The sequence below is a fragment of the Phoca vitulina genome, unplaced genomic scaffold (assembly GCF_004348235.1).
Source record: "Phoca vitulina isolate PV1807 unplaced genomic scaffold, GSC_HSeal_1.0 scaffold6, whole genome shotgun sequence".
Lineage (NCBI taxonomy): Eukaryota > Metazoa > Chordata > Mammalia > Carnivora > Phocidae > Phoca > Phoca vitulina.
This window is the reverse complement of record NW_022589709.1, coordinates 41,662,308-41,679,933: the sequence shown is the minus strand read 5'-3', so window position 1 is coordinate 41,679,933 and position 17,626 is coordinate 41,662,308. Positions and strand designations below refer to the sequence as shown.

At 39.4% G+C, this 17,626-nt stretch overlaps 1 protein-coding gene and 1 long non-coding RNA gene across 2 annotated transcripts in view; one reads left to right on the top strand and one right to left on the bottom strand.

The window, feature by feature from the left end:
• The window catches only part of LOC116632261, a 598,396-nt gene that overhangs the window by 570,610 nt on the left and 10,160 nt on the right, over positions 1 to 17,626 (bottom strand). Inside the window, exons 2-3 of the transcript XR_004299388.1 lie at positions 15,894 to 16,090; positions 1,707 to 2,069 (exon numbers count right to left, since the gene is read on the bottom strand). The gene's annotated coding sequence lies outside the window, so the exon portion shown is untranslated. Of the gene's footprint in view, positions 2,070 to 15,893; positions 16,091 to 17,626 lie in introns of the transcript that reaches the window.
• On the top strand, positions 1,286 to 9,332 carry LOC116632263. Its single transcript, XR_004299389.1, has 3 exons — positions 1,286 to 1,696; positions 5,159 to 5,759; positions 7,847 to 9,332. It is a non-coding gene; the product is annotated as an uncharacterized LOC116632263 (long non-coding RNA).

Here is a 17,626-nt window from a genome sequence, read left to right as displayed (position 1 = left end):
ATTAGGGACTGTTATTCCCATGTGTTTATATGGTTGAGCCTGCTGAAGTAATAATGTACATCAATTTGTTTTATCTAAGAAGTTAATCCTTTTTAACCTATTTTAATGTCTAAAGAGTGATTATTAAAAGTTGCAATATAAATATACCATTTGGTTAATATTAGAAGTATCACCCAAGACAGAGGCAGAAATGACTAGATTGCTCATCATTGATGACCATCAATCATCCATCATGTTCAAGAGTGTTAGATAAGAATGCTCTTACCCCATTCTGATTTCCATGAGGAAGTTTCCCCAAGTATTAAACCTTTTTGCCCCACCTTGCTTTCTCATCAGATAGAGAAACTTACCTGTATGCAGGTACAGGGAGAAGCCAGAGACATGTGTAGATCTTGTCTACCATAGGAAGCTAGCGTTCTGCTCTGCTCCTCCATGCTGGAAGTTGTACAGGGGCAGGACCCCACATGGGAAGGCCTGTGCTGACCTGGGGCTGCCCTTGGCTGGATGAGCAGATCTAACTCTGCAATATGATAACAGGAATCCTGTGATTGCCCACATTCTCCAACATCAGCTTTACTGGTAATAAAGGGGACACCCAGGGACGCTATCTGACTATCTCTTGTTTTATCTCTCAAACAATTCCATACTCAGGCAGGGATAAAGTATTATATGCAAATCCCAAAAAGGATTTTAAATAAAATGTATTTCAGGAGACCAGAACCTAAAGCAGCTTGCTTTAAGACAAAATTCTATGCGTGAGCTATTATCTTTATTGATTCAGATATTTAAAATATGGATAAAATAAAGACAAATGAAATACAGATCTTAATTCACCTGCATGGAAAGGAATCACAGAATTCAAGGACATTACATGAAATATGGCTCTTTCACATAACCCTTTAACTACTCTCCAAATACATTCAATCTATCAGTATTAACATCCAAAACTACCTGTTACATTAAAACTTAAATAATTAGAATAGATGAAAAACATCTTTACCTTTAATATTACTTTTACTTCTTTCTGGAGAAGGGGGAAAAAACTATTCTCCAACCAGCTAACATTTATTTCTCCAGTACATCCACCAAACATCAACCAAACATCTACCTACAAATGGCAAGACACTATCTATAAACACTATGTACATAAACCATCATGGTTTCTCCTTTCAAGGAACACACAATAAAACTGGGGAGATGGTACCTATGTACAAGTACCTAGTATTTGCTAAGGTAGTATTTGCTAAATACCCATAACAGATAATAAAAGTCACATGGACATTTACAACAAATCACGACCTCTGTCAGAGGAGAAAAGCCTCTCCACAGAGGAGGAAGTAAATTAGGTGGCATTTTCAGTGGAGATAACAGAGGAAGGTATAAAAGGAAGAGCAAATGTATGGATTTTGGAAAGCACAATGTGAAGAGCTTTTGGGGAGAAACGAGAGATGAAACTGAAAAGGTATTTTGGGGCCATATCTGGAGCGGGCCTTGAATCTCAACGACAGTTAAAAATGTTTGAAAAAACTGCTGTGTGGGATGTGCAGTGAGTCAGCAAGAGATGAATAAAAGAAGTGCTGAGCAGAAATGACGGTTTGGTTAAAGTGAACAAGCACAAATGTGTGGCAGACTCAATCAGCACAGCTTTCTCCAGCAGCACTCGGCAGCCCAGCAAGGAAGCGACTGGAAGTTCAAGGTCAGTGGGGAATTTTAGGGAAAAAGCAAAGGCGCTGCTGAGTTGGCTGGCCCTGGAAAGCAGGATAGGCAGGACAGAAAGGATGTCAGAAAGGACGGAGAAGAGCTGAGGCAGGGGTGTGATGAAAGTGAAGACAGGGTCGGTCTGAGCAACAAATTTAGAATGACTGACATTAAAGAGATTTGGTAAGAGGCTGAATACTCACAGTTAGAGACTGTGCAGATAGATGATGAGACCCGAGGATGGAGTGGAGGTGGGGATCATTGGTGTGAGGGAACTAAGAAACTGTGGAGTCACGGACGTGGCAACAGAGAAAGTACTGGGGGCCTGAGTATCCCATAGCAGCTCCATGGAGGAGGGTGGCATGCGACAGCTGTAAAGAGGACAGATTACTGAATTCCAACCGCCAGAACAATAATCTAGAATTGGCAATGGTAGGGGCACCTGGGTGGCTCAGTTGGTAAAGCGACTGCCTTCGGCTCAGGTCATGATCCTGGAGTCCCGGGATCGAGTCCCACATCGGGCTCCCTGCTCAGCAGGGAGTCTGCTTCTCCCTCTGACCCTCCTCCCTCTCATGCTCTCTGTCTCTCATTCTCTCTCTCTCAAATAAATCAATAAAATCTTTTAAAAAAATAAAAAACAATAGAATTGGCAATGGTGAACAAAGAATGTTGACCCTTTTCTTTGTCCTCTGTGTTAGTGATAAAGGAAGGGGAAAAGAAGAAGTCTGTGCTGGGAGGGAGTTCATATAAAATAACATCATTAATGAGAAAGCCAGGTTCACTTATAGAAGAGAGGTAGAAAGAGCAGTGGAGAGAAAGAGAGAGAAAACCGAAAATATTCATAAAAATAGGGAAGAAATCATAGAGCATACCCATAGAACCTGCTGCCACAAAAAGACAAAGGCCCCCTCTAGGACTCATAAGGGTTATTCACAAATATTCTGATTCACAAAGCCAACATAAACATGGACTTGCTCTGGCCAATTAAATGTGATCAAGTGACTCGTGTCACTTCTGGTAGAAGTTCTGCGAGCTGGTACACAATTCCCCACATTCTCTTGACCTCAGGCAATCTGGAGGCATGAGTCATAATGGAGCTCTAGTATGTGGGTCCTTGAGAAGCAGAGCACCTTGCCAACTTACCAGACACATGTGACTTGAGTGAAAAATAAATATTTGTTGATTTGAGCCCCTGAGGTTTGAGGGATGGTTTGTTACTACACCCTAACCTGTCCTGAGTAATACTCTAGTTACTCTAGAGTTACTCTAGTTACTCAAGTAACTAGAACTAAGACGCTTATTTAGAAAGTTCTTGAGATTCTACTCATGATTCTCAGAAAATATATCCGTACATATAAATTACAAAATGTTCATCAAAATAGAAAGAACTCTGTGAGTTTAGGCAAGAATACTCCGAGATTAGCATACCCTAGTGTTCACTGATAATTCAGGATCAGCAGCAGCCCTTGGGACCCATAGTCTCCTTCTCCAACCCCACTGCTACCCAATCTACTAGCATCACTAAGCCAATGCTACAGGCGCCAGGGAGAATGCAGGTGAAAGGGGCCACTCTCGGGGAACGACCCGGTCTGAGCTGCAGATGGAGGAGACGGCAGAGGGGAACAGTTTGTACCTGGAGAGTGTGCAAGGGAATAGGTGAGAAGTTAGCAAGATACTGATACAGAGGCTCACTAGACATAGAATCTAGAATCTCAGAGTCAGAAAGGTAAGCAGGACTCATGTAACCAATATTTGGCAGTTTGGCAATGATCAGAAGGCAGAATTTACTGACTGGAGGTTTTAGGAGCTAATAGAATGGACCAACTCCAATATTAGATGGGAAATCTGTTTATTTTAGTTTTTGTTTCTATCTTTATTTACTTTTCACAGACTGGGAGATATGGTGAGTAGGATTTGGTATACTCTGGGATGATTCCAGTTACACCTGCCAACACCTATAGAAAATTCATCAATTCACAACATTTTGATTTTTTAAAATAGTCTGGCAGTGATGATACCACATGAAAGAGCTTGTCTCCTGAATCAAATAAGTATCGATTTTATATAATCAAATAAGTATTGATTTTATATATATATAAAATCAACTTTCTTAGACCTGCTCCAGTTTCTAGGCCCATGGTCCCTGGTTGTGATGGCACAGATATTTGGTGAGGTGCCAGTTGCCACCTGCTATTGGATGATTCCAGCGGGAAGTGGCAGACCCAAGCAGGACAGTCTCACTCAGAGCTGTCATTTATGGCTTATAATATATGGTACACTAATGACTTCATGACACTATTATTCCTTTGCTTAGCTTCTCAAAGGACACCTGGCTCCACCGAACAACTAGCTTATTTTGTCACACTATAGGTCATCCCGACCTTTAGAAACAGAATTGAGGAGAGGAGGGAGCACCATGCAATTGTCACACCATTAGTCCCAGCCCTAGAAACTCAATGCTACTGAAGTTCAGAGATGCTGAAGAGACTGCTGGGAAGGCTGGCTGCCTTCTTAGTTCTGACAAGGATAATTCCAGAGCCTATGGCTTCTAGTAGTAAGGTTTCAAATTGGCAGCATTTAGATGTATGCATTTTTTTGACAGTTTTCTTTAGGTTACACTAAAGGTTCTCAGGAGTTAACACTATAGGGCCACAGTCTAGAAGATAAAATGAGACTCATTTGTTCATTTTAGTGAGATGTGCATCAGTGAAGAAAAAAGGAGGTAGACAGAGAAAATTTTGCATTTAAAGATCCTGAATGAGCATCACATATCTGTTATTGTTACCATTAGATTATTTTCCATTTATTTAGCATTTTCAAAGCCATACGCTATACCACAGGCCTTCCTTTGTTGACTTTACATCTTTTTTTTTTTTTAAAGATTTTATTTATTTGACAGAGAGAGAGAGATAGCGAGAGCAGAAACACAAGCAGGGGGAGTGGGAGAGGGAGAAGCAGGCTTCCAGCGGAGCAGGGAGCCCGATGCGGGGCTCGATCCCAGGACCCCAGGATCATGACCTGAGCCGAAGGCAGACGCTTAACGACTGAGCCACCCAGGTGCCCACATCTTCTCTTTTTTATAAATGAGTGGGGTCTGCCATCTTAATTATATTGAGTATTTCCACTCCCTTTTCATTTAAATTATGTTTAAGCCAGGCATAAGGTACTACTTGCATTTAAACAAATTAGATTAATGGAGTTTTGATAACTCAGCCAGTTTTATTCAGAATAGGCCTAAATCAGACATATGTGCTGCCAACTCCGAAAGGAGTTTTATTTGGAAGTTATGGCTTTGGACAGATAAGATTTTTTTCCAACTCATACATAATACTTGCTTTTGACATACGATCACTTGTTATATGCATTTTTGTAATATAAAACCTGGGCAATGGTTAAGTTTTGCCCAGGTAAAAAATTACAGAACTCTGCACACAATATGGAATCTTTTCTCTTTTATTAGCACTTCAAGGTACATACCAGGAGGAATTTGGGCATTCAACCGAAGCAGTAATTCCAGCTCTGCCACAAAAATAAGGACGAAAGGATACCCAGGAGTTCTAGGACATAATTGTGCAGAAGGGCACCCATGTTCCACGTGCTTCCGTGTGGAAACACAACCACGTTGCTTACCTTCCTCCTTGTGCTGCATTCAAATAAATATTTTCTAAGGAACATTTGAAAATTAAACCCTACATGAATTTGAGGAAGGTGGACAACTCCTGCAGCTGGTTCTGATTCTAGGCTTTATGGGCCATCAAGGTCTACTGAGAAAGAAAATGAAGAAAATCACTCATTTTAAGAGTGAAGGGCCCTGATCCTAGCCTCGAGGAAGAGGGCCTGGTGCCCAGGAGGCCAGTGAGGGGAATTGAACAGCCTCTGCTTACATGCTTGCTAGAATGCCCTGGATTGTAACGGGAGAAAAGCCTTCACCGCCAACCACCCAGGCTCAAGCCCCTCCAGCCAAACCACCGGTATCACTTTCCTGTGGCTGCCGTACAAAAGCAGTGGCTTCAAACAGCACAAATTGATGCCCTCGCAGTGCTGGACGGCAGAAGTCCCAAGTAAGTCTTACAGGGCTAAAATCAAGGCAGGGTTCGTTTCTTCTGGAGGCACTAAAGGAGAATGTGGTCCTTGCCTTTCCCAGCCTCTAGGAGCTGTCATCCTTGTCTCATGACCCCACCTCCCATCGCCTCTTCCCTCCCTGCTCCCGTTACTGCATTACCTTCCACCTTTGACCTTCTACCCTCCCTGTTATAAGGAGCCTTGTGATTATATTTAGGACCCATTTGGCTAATCCAGCATAACCTCCCCATCACAAGATCTTTAACCCCTTCACATCATAGAAAGCCTCCTTTGCAACACACATGGGTTCCAGGGATTAGGATGCCCTTATCTTTGGGAGGCCATTTTTCAGCCCACCACACCTCCCATGTGGGTGCTCCATCCTCTGGTGCCGGAGGACACTGCACCCTCTCTTACCCACTCCCTCTCCCAGTGACAGCCCTGCTGAAGTGACGTCTGCGGTTGTTTCTTCAAATAATCCCCCCCCACCACCCCCACGTACACAAAATGCTCTGAGGTACTCACAAACTCAAAATGCAGGAAACTAGGACATAAAACAGAGGGGTAGAAGAGAAGCTATTCCCCTGTATTTGGCCAAGAACCAGGGAACACAAAACACAACAAGCTGAAGATCCTTGAGCAGGGACAACAGTGAATGACCTCACTGATGTTGGGGGGGGGAGGAGTCAATTTCAATCCCCTTGAATCTCAGGAACGATGTCCCATGATGAGGGTGAGTGTGAATGGTAGTGACATTATTATAAGAGAAATATCCTAGTGTGCATTCTAATGTCCATTAGTTTGTGATTGATTTAAATACTTGCAAATTATTTAACTGGAATACTGCGTGTTCTCCAGAGGGAGGAAAATAGTTTTTTTTCCTATAGCTGGTTATAGAAAAACTAAGCCATTTAATGCCCACCCAGACCAGTTCGTGGCATTGTAGCTTATTAGGTTTGGTTGGCCCAGCAGCAGGGTAAAGCTATTCACAGATTTCCTCGGTATCTGATCCGTTTCTGGCCGGGATAGCAGCACCTTGTTCCTTACCGTGGAGGGGTATAAATCTGAAGCACGAGTGAGCTACCATTCCAATAAGACCAGATCCTTTAAAAGCTCAACACTCGAGAAAGATGTGGAAAAGGTTATGTTTGAAGACAACACACAGCACAGGCATCTTACAGTAAATTTTATTAGGTTTTTAAAGAGAATTATAGATGATAGTGGATCTGTGGAATAATGGATAGTCCCAGAGGAACTACAAAGCTGTGATGCACATGAAGGGTTCCAGTAATGTTGTAAACAGCGAAGTGTAGGCCCAGCCGTTTATGAATAGCCAGTGTACTCAAAGAAGAAATTCAGCTTCATATTAAAGTTGATATAATCTAGTGGTATTTAATTCTCAGTAATGATTTTTATTGATTTCCATATTTTAGTAATGCAAGGAAATAAAATGCCTTAGAACCTCAGAGACGCTATTATGGAAAGAAAAGTATTTTTATTCTTATAACTAGGCTATTGTGATAGCTTTTCATTCATTCCCTCGTTCATCTATTCATTCAACAAATCTTTCCTTAGTACCTCGTCTCATGATTGATATTGTGGGGACATAAATAATGATAATCATTTAGTCATCTTTAGGTTTACAATTTACATGGCACTTGTCCAGATGCTATTCCGTTTAATAGCTCTAAAATAGGTATTTTTTTCCCATTGCCTTATGGATGGGGAAACAAAAAGCTTAAACAGTCAACTATCTTCTCAAAGGTCACACAGTCTTAGGGAACTGGCAGAGTTATAAGTTAATCCCAATTCTTCTGCCTCCAGACCCACCAAACTATGTCATATGATTTGCCCCCTGCCTTCTGAAATCTTACTGTCTTCAAGGGGTCTTAGACATAAATAATCATAATACAAGTAAGAGGTTGTCTATACCATAAAATCAAGAATCTGCAAGTATTTTCTCAGGCTCCTGGCAAACTCATAAATCACACTGAGTGGAGAGTTACCCCTTTCCTATGCCTCTCCTCAAACCAAAAGTTAACTACCTTTTCAACTTTCATCTAAAGTTTTATCTCTCGATTAACAGCCATTTTCCACAATGGAGCACAGCTTTTAATGAGTTCACAAAACTTACTGCCTATATTACAACCAAGAAAGAACAGTGAAGCCTCGCTGAGGTCTAGATACTTGGCCGAGCATGACTCATTTCCCGTGAGAAAATTCACTACTGCACTCCCACTTTGCGGCATTCAAGATTTGGATTGCACCTCAGCAATGTTCAAAATGCCTTTGAATTGGACTTTTATGGGCTTTTGTGAGTAATCAAAACTTAAAATGTTAAGTCCATGAGTGGTCAGGTTCTACGGTGGACAGAAAAGTGTTGAGGAAGTTGAAAGAAAAGAGAAATCCCAGCTGATGGAGGAAAACCAAGCCGGCTTCGTGCAGAAGACAGCCATAGGGCTGAGCCCTGGTGTCTAAGCCGGCCTTTTCTAAGTCGGTGGGACTGTAGAAAAGATTCCAAGAGGAGGAAATGCCATGAGCTGAGGTGCGAACACAGGGACGAGCTGGGTCTGTTCAGGATTCACCAAATAGCCATAGGAGAATAAAGTAGAAGAAGAAAGAAGGAGCTGGATTATATACTATACTCGCTGGTAATAAAGTTACTGAAAGTTTAAGACCAGGGTGATGACATTTTCTTTAGAAATGTACTCAGAAAAGCACATTTGGCAAAAATGCAGAATGGATTTAAATACCTACCTGAGAGTTTTCCCAGCCTCCCTCTTTCTCCCTAACAAATATAGAGACTAAAAATAGCAGATATTCACTTACCTGGTTATACTTGCACTAGGGCAGAGGAAAGTGGCCCAGTCCTGGCTAATAAGATGTACAGAGAAGTCTTCCAAGAGTTATCTGGGAAAGCTTTTCTCCCTTGATAAGACACACGGGGAGAAATTCTCCCCACTCCCTTCCTGCCAACTGAATGCCCTTGTGTGAGGACCTGACATTTGGACCTGCTGCAGCCATAGGGAGCACGTCAAGGAAGTCACAGAATACCAATCCAGAGCCCTGACATTGCTGAACTATTAAAGCAACCCCGGAGCCTCCTACTTAGGATCTTCTTGTTATGGGAGGGAAAAAAATGTCCCTGTCATTGAAGCTACTTTTAGTCTGTTTTTCTATTTGTTTTAGCCAAAAGCAGCCTATACCAGAGGTACAATGATGTTGGTGAAATGTAATGATTGCCTGTATGGTGTCAATGGATCTGGAAGTAATAGGATGTACGCAAGATAAATATGTGAGGTAAAATTAAAATCTCATGGACTGATTGGCAACACTGTATATAAATTCTCTCATAATAAAACTAGGAATCCTCAACCCACAAGTGAGTTTTGTTTTTTAAACTTGACAAGTAAAATAAGTGTAAATGTGAGGCTAAGGAGACCTGGATACAACTAAGTCTAACCCAGATGTTAACCCAGGTGGCAACCTGGAATATGATCATTACAAAGAAACTTGTAATCCAATTGGCTGTATCATGCCTATCCAAAAAAAAAAAAAAAAAAAAAATCCCAGATTAGAGTACAAAACCAAGAGTCTACATCAGAAAGCCAGAGAAGTATGAGTCAGGGTTTACCCAGCACTATGAGAAGAAGGTCCTGGACCTGGAGGCTGTGGGCAGATCTAGGGCCAGACTTGGAAGATGTTGACCTCCCCAGCAATTGACATCCTTCAGGCATTGTTTGGGGATGGAGGAAACAGTTGGCCTTCTACTATGATATGCTAAGTCAGTTCTCCCAAATTCCAACAAATTAAATGTAGAGAATAAGAGAAAGAAAGTGAATGAAACTTAGCCCAAAGTCTTTGGACTGGTTACTACAGAACAGTGATTTAAATAACAAATAGCAAATACTGGAAGGGAAAAAAAATGGATTGAAAAGTTAATGGTTTCGGCCATGTCATGTTTTAGGGGCAAGTAAGGATACAATGTATAGATCTCTGGAAGGTGACTGGAAATGCAGGTCTGAGCTTATGAGAAAATGCTGATTAAAGACAGACCAACTTTAGTCGAGGCTATGAAATCTTCAAATTGCCAAGAGAACAGACAGAAAGCTAGGGTAGGTGATGGTGTCCATATTTGTTGACTATCTATCTTGTGTTGGGTGCAACATTAAGAATTACACGTTATCAAATTTAACCTCCCAACACCACTATAAAGAAAAAATTATAAATTCCACTTATAGGAGAACATATGTGGGTTCAGAGAACTTATACATCGTTCCCAACATACAAGGTGTAGCAAAACCAGGATTCCAATTCCAAAAAAAGCCGAAGCCTTTATACCTTGCTCTTTGAAATGCACATGTTAAAACATTTAGTTGTTAAACTGCTAAACTGCTTATTCTTATTTCAATTTATATCATTAAAAAAGCATTCTTACAAGACTCAAAGCATAAATATAAACTTTGTATGAATAGCATAGAGAAGGTATTATTCTCCCAATTTTACATTTGGGGAAACACACAGACAGTCATATACAAAACCACTCAGTGAATCATGATCCCAATACTAACATTTGAGAAATGTTATTGACTCCTTACATATGTAGGGAATGGAGGCTACTAAGAGCCCTGGTACTCTCAACAAATTTGCAATATAGTTGGAGAGATTATATAAATATAAATATATATATATATTCATATATACATATATATGAAAACTCAGAGTACAAAACCAGATAGCACAGGATTAACTTTTAAAGTCACATATTTACATTTTTAAACTAATTATCTTGCCAATAAATTTTCTCCATAAATAAGTCATCAAAGACCAAGATGTTTAATAATAAACTTCTCTAAGCAAGCATACTCAAATTTGCATTATTTCTCATGTAGTATATTCATAACAATAGTCTAATATATGGATAAAATCACAAAGTTTTCACGAAGTATTTGCTTTTACCCATGCTATATTCACTTACCTAACCATCCTTATCTACTCTTATTCTGTATCACCACAAGGTCATTGATTCAGCACGTCAGGGGATATGCACCTGAAGTACACTAGATATCATGCTAGGCTCCGGACTGAGGAAGATGAGTAGGGCATTGTTCTTATTCCACTGGGCTCACAATACCACTTGTACTTGTAAGAACACAAGCTAGACAGTTACTAAATTACTCACTGGAAACATACGCCATTAGTTTACAGTAAAATATATGTTTACACTAAATAAATTTCAACATGCCAAAAGAAAAAACAAGGAATTTATTTAATCCGAAGAAATTTCAGACTTCTGATTGGAGACAATATTAATGAGATGCTAAATGAAATCCTCCCCAGTGCAGAAAATTAGAATCTTTTGGTATATTTTCTACCAGACTGAGATAAAAAATATATACAAGAAAAAAAAACCTGCCATCTTTATATAATATTTTGAATTAATCCTTAATAAAAATGATGGTACATCTTCAGATTGAAATACATCCACTTAACAACTTCTAAGGATCAAATACAAGCATTCAAATGTGTACAAATGTGGAACTAGAAAATCTTAAAAAGAGAGATTAGAAGAGTTGAACATATTATTTAGCTATGAGAAAGAAGGAAATCTGCCATTTGCAATAACATGAATGGACCTCAAGGGCATTATGCTAAGTCAAATAAATCAGACAGACAAACACAAATATTATATGATATCATTTATATGTAGTATCTAAAAAAATCAAACTCATAGAAACAGAGACTAGAACGGTGGTTATGAGGGCCTGCAGGTTGAGGGAAATGGGGAGAAGTTGGTCAGAGGATACAAACTTTCAGTTATAAGATGTATAAGTTATGAAGACCTAATGTACAGCATGATTATAGTTAACAATACTGTATTATATACTTGAAATTTGCTAGATTAGATCTTAAATGTTCTTGCCACAAAAAAGAAATGATAATTATGTGACGTGATGGAGATGTTACCTAATGTTTCAATACAGTGGTAATCATTATATTACTGTTGACATTATTGATGCCTCTAAATTTTTTGTTTGTTAAGTATAGCAAATTAACATATTGTACACCTTAAACTTAGACTATGTTATATGTTAATTATATCTCAATAAAGATGAGTTAAAAATAAAAAGAAAATAACAAACAAAAAATTTAGAGGCATCAATACTGTCAACAATAAGAGCAGGATTCTGTGAATATAATCATCACACAAATATTGAAAGATGTAGCTAAGCACCTTCAAATTACTGACAAATACTCTAGAGATATTTCACATCAAATGTGGTCCCCATCTTTATAATCAAAGAAAAGCTCTCCTTAAACTCTAGTAAAAGTGTCCATGTAGTAACAGGAAAACAGTGTTCTACCATTAACTCATGCTACACTGAAAATTGGTTTTAGCATGATTTTTAAGTTTCTTTTGAAGAGGGAAAACCCATGAGACCTCTAATATAGGTGTCTGAAACATTCACACAGTAAAATAACATGATAAATATCCCTTCCTCCTCCCCTGTGTTCTCTCCTCTCCTTTTTCATTAGACTGAATGCCTTGAACATCTTTGATATTGGCTGAATTTGTTCAAAACAGGAATAAAGAAATCTGATAAAATTATTTACACTAAATTGTTAAGAGAGGACAACAGCAGAAAAAAAAATATGTTCAACATATGGAAATGAATTACTTAAGGTGGAGTGTAAGGAAACAGTGGGAAACATCTTTGTCCAGACACATTCAGGGTACCCCCTAAATAATAGGCACATATGGAATCACCTTTTATGCCAATAAACAAGAACTACCCTCCTCCAAAAATATAAAAGGTTGAAAAATGAATAGCTGTTTCTATCCCACCACATTCAGAGAGAGCCAGACAGAAAAATTGAATCAACATGATTATGACTGCCATAGTTCTTAGATTTCCTAGAACAGTCCCAATAATAAATATTCTTCCCATTGTTGTAAAAAAAAAAAAAAAAAAAGTAATAATGCCAAGGAAATGTCAGTATGTTGGCCAGTTTCCCAGACTACTTCTCATACCTTGAAAGGACAAAAAAAATTATCTGTATCTTAGGTATTCCACTTGGGGCTAAAGAAAATTTCTCACCATATGGGAGCCACACAGTAGAAATTACAGTTCAGAAAATCAATGAAAAATTCAGCCAATCTCGTCATGGTCTTCCATTTTATTCATGGTGGTCATACAGCCCAATCACAGACCAGTAATCCCAGAATTCCACCTGAAGAGCACTATAAAAAATGTGAATCTCAGATCCTGACTAGGTATGTCTTGAATTATTATGGTGAATTATGGTGAATGCATGCTCAATTAGTAAAGCTCAACACTGAATGAAGAATCATAAACCACGGACCCAAACAAAAAAGCCTCACACAGCCAGAATACATCCAATATAAGAAATTTGAAAGAATCTGTACCTGAAACAAAAGAGAGAGACGGGTGGGGGAGGGGGGGATTCAGGCAACAAAAGAAAAACAGGTTTTTCTCAAGAGAAAATTAAGATCAGCCCATCAGCAGGAAAACAATTGTGCACTGAAGGTAATCCAAAGAGATGAGAAAGGTAGAAAGCAATGCACTAAGTGGTGGAATAGATGAGCTTTGTATGCTAACAAACCCTATACCAAGTCCTTTTCCTTCTAGTACTCATTCAACTATTTATTGACTCCTTGCAGAATGCTCAGTATCATATCAAGTTGTATTTCTTATCTCTTGTTTATTCTGCACTTTTAAAGGTGAAGGGTGGAGAAGAGGGATGGGAAGAGTATCAGAAATAAAATTTCATTAGATTCCCACCTTTTAAAAGTCAAGTGAAAAGACAAGTGTAAGTTATTTCTCTGTAATGCAGAGTAACCACTTGGAAAGTAAAATGTTCAATCAGTTGTTTTATCTGTGTAGTACGAGATTCAGGTAAAAAGTGTGAATTTCCTCCATGACACGTGCATGCAAGAAACAATGTGTGTGTGCGTGTGTGTGTGTGAGAGAGAGAGAGAGAGAGAATGTGTGCATGTGCCCGAGTGTGTGCAAGCACACACAAATTAATCTGGCTCTGCCCAGACCTGCTGAGGTGGAGGGAAAATTCAAACTGAATCCTATTTTAGGAATACTTCCTAGGGTTATATAAGAGTGTAGTCCAGAAAATTTGAGGAAAGACCAGCAGTCTTCAATGCATTATATTGACCAGGCTCATATCATTTATTCCAAAACAATTTCCAAAGCTTGGCCACAGAGACCCTTCTCCATGGCCCCTCAAGACTGCAGAACCTAAGCATCCACTTACCACTGCCTGAGAGGTCCTGTCCCCTCACAGAACACTGCACGGCAGGATGGCCTGGGTTTGCACTCTCATACATCACCCACACATGACCCTTCTCTCCATTCTATGGAAGACCCTACTAGGACCAGGAAAATCTGCTGTTCTTCTCTTAAACTCAGCTCAAAACATTACCTTCTAACCCTCTCTGCTCTAGGGCATTAGTGGATCTAAAAAACAAAGAAAACTGAGTAAGAGAAAGCCAGTAAGGATATCTACTAAGATCTTTAGAAATATTATGTATGCTAGATTCTTCTTCCAGGAGTGGAAAAAGGAATACCATTTTTTTGTCTTAGAAAACTGCAATAGGATAAATAAAAACGGTGGGGGGGGGAGGGGAAGCTCAAGAGACCATTTATGTATTAGCTTGAAACATACAAAATTGCCATTCTTTTAGTTCAACGTATCTAAATATCAGCAAGTTCATGTGATTCAGCCTAATATTTTCTTCTTAATAACTTATCTTATTATATTTGTTTGACTAGTTTTCATTAAATGAATTTTTTTAAGTAGGCTCCACACCCAGAGTGGAGGCCAACAAAGAGCTTGAATTCATGACCCTGAGATCAAGACCTGAGCTAAGATCAAGAGTCTGATGCTTAGGGGCACCTGGGTGGCTCAGTCTGCCTTCGGCTCAGGTCATGATCCCAGGGTCCTGGGATCAAGCCCCACATTGGGCTCCCTGCTCACTGCAAAGCCTGCTTCTCTCTCTCCCACTCCCCTTGCTTGTGTTCCTGCTCTCGCTATCTCTCTGTCAAATAAATAAATAAAATCTTTAAAAAAAAAGTCCGATCATTAACGAACTGAGCCACCCAAATGCCCCTAAATAATTTTTTTAATTGATCAGTTACTTGAAGGTCAAACTCTACCTAAACATAAAAACATGCAAGTAACTTACCAACCTTTCCCCAGAAACCATGATTATCTGGGACAATCCTTATATAGACATTTCAGTATAACACTGCCTAGTGTGTTGATCCTATCAGTAATAGGTGACGTAGGCTGTCAGCTTACATTGTTACATTGGTCCAGCAGATGAAGAGAATCAAGAAGGAACGAACGAACGAACGAACGCACGAACCTAAGCATCTGAATAAACTTCAGGTCAGTTTTAATCTTTCTCCCAAATCATCTGAACCTCAGAAAGTGATTTTTAAAATATTTTCTAAATGGAAAGGGTTTGGTACATTTCCATTCTCTGTGATAGCATCAGAGTAATTAATGCCATGACAACAAGAAAAAGGCTGAAAGGAATAAATAAAAAGAGAAGTTAATTTTTCTATTTGTTGCTAATACAAGATGCTTCAGTTTCTCTTGAAAATTAAATTATTTTCAATAATCTTTTAAATCTTCTATTTACTTCACAAGAAACCTCAATTCAGTTCCAATCATCTCAAACCACTGATAATTTCCCACCCAGCTAACAGTTTTAAGGCTCTCTGGAGCAGAGAGCAGGAGTGTCTTTTCTGTCCAGCGAAGGAGTGAGGAATCAGAGGAAGGAGTCCTGATCACTCAGGCTGGGCAGCCCTTTGCCGGTGGTCCACTAATGGGCAGATCAGTACTTATTCAGATTCAAACTGAATTCATTCCAGAACCCTCTCACCAGAATGATACAAACTAGACTCTGATGGATATTTTAGCATTCTTTTACCAAAGGCTCATGGGGTGTCCCAAAGCAGCAAAGGATCCAAAACTTCGAGGTCATGAAAGTCTACACTTAAGTATTGACTTTTTGCAGTACCTGAAGGGGCAAGGTCTCTCTATTTAGGCCTCTGGAGGAGGTTCGAGGGGACACTCTCCCTTTCTCTTACCTTCTCTCAAGCATCTTCAGGTCCCTTCAGCTGTCTTTTCTTCAGCCCCTCTCAAAAAAGGACACACCACTCTTCCCCTCAGGCAACCTGAGTCCTGGTCCTGGTCTCATCTTCTGCTTTGCAAACTCTGCCATCTCAGACTTCATTAGGAATTCAGAGAGGTCTATCTCTGCTTAAGCTTCCTCCAAGTCCGAGGTCTATGGAAAAGGTGGGTATTTCAAGGTCAGTGAGGACACTTTTCACCAGTATAATGTTGCAACTCACTTTCCCGCTAAATACTTGAAAGTTTACACCCCTAATCACAGAGAGGGTTCACTTTCTTCCAAAGGCTTGAGCAAGGCACTGTCTAATCTTCATGAGGAATGTGTACATCAACTATTAACATGACTTTGGCCCCTATTCCTTGTGAAATAATACCTCTAACCTTACGATATTAAAAGCTCATGGCTTTCCTGGCCTGGTTTTTATTACAAAGAGTCCCCACATTAATTGAAAATGCTTCTGCGTGAGTTGTTCAAGATGAATCTTGCCAGGCTCAAAGAATGTCACTCTGACACTCTAGTTGCTCTCATGACAACAGATGTGACATTTCCTTGGTGCAGATCCAGCTGACCTCTGGAAATCAAGCCCAAGTAAATTCTATTTAGGAAAAAGCCCTTTTCAAAAAACCAGGAGCTGCTTTATATGACCCAGGCATGTCTTCCATATTTATACCTCCTGCTACTATAACTAAGATACCATATTTATTCATAGTCACTCTAAGTATCCAAAGAAAAGCACATTTATTGATCCAGAAGATCATTAATCTACATCAAAGTCAACAAGTTTTTTTTCTATGACAGTTCAGCTAGTAAATACAGTCTCTTTCACAACTACTCAACTCCACCATTACAGCTTGAAAGCAGCCAAAGACAACACATAAATGAGTAGGCATAGCTGTGTTCCAATAAAATTTTATTTACAAAAATAGGTAGAGAGCCAGATTTAGCCTACATGCAATAATTTGCCAAGGTCTATTCTACACTATTATTCCAAATTATGGATTTTATTTTTTATAAGACTTATTTATTTATTTGAGGGAGAGAGAGCACAGGTGGGGAGAGGGGCAGAGGGAGAGAGAGAAAATCCTCAAGCAGACTCCCTGTTGAGCACAGAGCCAACGTGGGGCTTGATCCCAGGACCCCGAGATCATGACCTGAGCCAAAATCAAGAGCCGGCCACTCAACCAACTGAGCCACCCAGGTGCCTCTCCAAATTAGAGATTTTGAAAGAGACTTTAGATTTACATTGATTCATATTATTATCAAAAGTATATGAAGGTATCACAGACAGTCTCTCCTTTGCTGTCCCACCCACTGCTCCCTTGAGGTGTATTCCACAAACTTCTATCTTCTTTAAAAAAAAAAAAAAAGTATGTGAAGGTATCTATGAGGATAGATCTATTTACATGCAAGATACTAATTTAAAAATAGCAACAGAATTTCAAAATTTGAGACATCAAGAAAACTGAGGATATGTAGTTAATGTACCTTATTTTACAGATGATAAAAGTGTACAACAGATTTTAGTAAAGAACTAGGTCCACTGATTCCCAATCCAAAATTATGACAGTGCAAGAGATGTATCACAAAACTGAAAAAGCAAAACACAATGTGCACATGAGTAACTCTGGGGATATAAACACTATCAGTTATATCATAAAGGGTCTCGTGCCTACTAGTATCTAAAGAGTT